The sequence below is a fragment of the Anneissia japonica genome, unplaced genomic scaffold (genome assembly GCF_011630105.1).
Source record: "Anneissia japonica isolate Jap-2015-1 unplaced genomic scaffold, ASM1163010v1 scaffold287909_len199859_cov185, whole genome shotgun sequence".
Lineage (NCBI taxonomy): Eukaryota > Metazoa > Echinodermata > Crinoidea > Comatulida > Comatulidae > Anneissia > Anneissia japonica.
This window is the reverse complement of record NW_022688465.1, coordinates 79,950-82,140: the sequence shown is the minus strand read 5'-3', so window position 1 is coordinate 82,140 and position 2,191 is coordinate 79,950.

Sequence of the window (2,191 nt, the reverse complement as noted above, 5' to 3'; positions counted from 1 at the left end):
ATTATATATATAGCACCAAAACACAAACAAGTATATAAATATTAATAACAGTGTGTTTCGAATGAGAACAGGCTGTATACATAACATAATATAACCTATTCTATTTCGAACACTGTTATTAATATTTATCTATTTGTTTATATTGTGTCTACGCAGCAGCAAACTTGATTTGTTAAAATTGAAAGAAATGAACCAAGAAGAGCTAGACACACTCTTTAATTGCGTAGAAGGCCTAAGGTAGGCCTATTCTTAGGCTAGGCTCGGAAGTAAATATGTTTTTAGGCCTTGTAGAAGCTACGTGTGTGGTAAACAAATATTGACTGCTCTAGATTCGGGGAACGGTGAAACCCCTCGGTGATGTGGAGACCGTAGCCTATCTTCACTCGGTCTCCACATCACCTCGGGGCAATAGATTTCACCATTCCCCTCATTAGCAGTCACTATTTGTATACTATGATTTCCCTGCTTTTCTAACTTAACCACCGCTCCACTATGTATGAGCGTTTCAGTTAGTTAAAAAAAAAATTGTCTGGGGTTAGATCTCACGTTTATTATATTATAGGCCTCCGTGGTAGGTATGAGAGGTTACAAGTTCGAAACCAGCACAATACAATAAAATAATCAATAGTAAAAACTTTGGTGGAAAACTATCCCCCGCCGGACACCAACCCGGTACTTCTGAGTCAATGTTTCGGGGCCAGGAATTACCGCTCAAGGTTAAGCTTAACTACATAACTTAACCACAATATGGTAAAAACTGACCCCCTCCGGACACCAACCCGGTACTTCTGAGTCAAGGTTTCGGGGCCAGGAATTACCGCTCAAGGTTAAGCTTAACTACATAACTTAACCACAATATGGTAAAAACTATCCCCCGCCGGACACCATCCCGGTATTTCTGATTCAAGGTTTCGGGGCTGGGATCACAACTTGTATCTTAACTACAAACCTAACTAAACAATGGTAAAAACTATCCCCCGCCGGACACCATCCCGGTACTTCTGAGTCAAAGTTTCGGGGCCGGGGTTCTAATGTTAAAAATATAGACCAAGAAAATATAAAAGGAAATGAATTGTGATAATCAGAAAAAGTGTTTCTTAAATTTTGAATAAATTAAGAGATTGACATTCTTGAATTTTGATTGGTATTTTGTTCCAAACTTTTGCTCCAGAGATTTTTAAAGAGCCATTTATTAAAGAGCAATTTGGAATTGGGGGGAACGTTAAGTGAGTGAGCGTATCTCGAAGAATATCCTTGTCGGTCAACAACCATTTGTATATCATTACATGAGCGGGAATGTACAACACCATTTATACATTTGTACATTAAACAAGCTAGGGCGTAATCTCTACGTTCATCAAAAGTTTCCAATTATTTTGCTTAATAAGACCAATTCCACGAAAATATATAAAATCAAAATTATTTTAAACTATTCTAGCAGCTCGTTTTTGTAGCCTTAATAGAATGGTTTTTTTTTGTTAGACGTGGTTCTCCACACTGAGATGGCATAGTCCATACAGGGTTGTATTGTACTTCTATAAAGAATATTTAGAAGAGATTTATTTAGTGTTTCTGCCAATTTATTTAGGATGTTAATTTTGTACCCAATATTTTTATTTAATTTTCGAGTATGGTCATTCCATGTAGGGTTTTCATCAATTTAAAATCATAAATAACGGATGTTTTTTACCTCATCAATGGTTTCATTCCCAACATAAATATTCAAAGAGGAAAAGGGGCGAACATTTCTATTTTTAATTAACATAAGTTTGGTTTTGCTAGAATTTACAAGTAATTTATTAAATTTATACCAATTTGTGACATTATTTATTATTGATTGTAATTTGATATTGATATTTTCTACTGATTTGTCAGTAGTGTAGATGCATATAATTATGCTACATGATCCTGGAGACACATATTGTGGAGGTCATATGAATAATGAAAATAAGGTTGGTTCTAACACACTACCAAATTTGAACATTTTCTTTTTCAGATAGTTTATTTTGACATTTGACTAACTTGTTTGCGCTGTGAAAGATAACTTCTAAACCATTTGATTTCAGTATCTTAGATGCCATAATTTTCTAATTTAGTTAGGAGAAGAGTATGATCAATGGAGTCAAAGCATTTAGTTATAACGATAAAACATGCTTTCATCATATATATATATATTCATCATATATATATA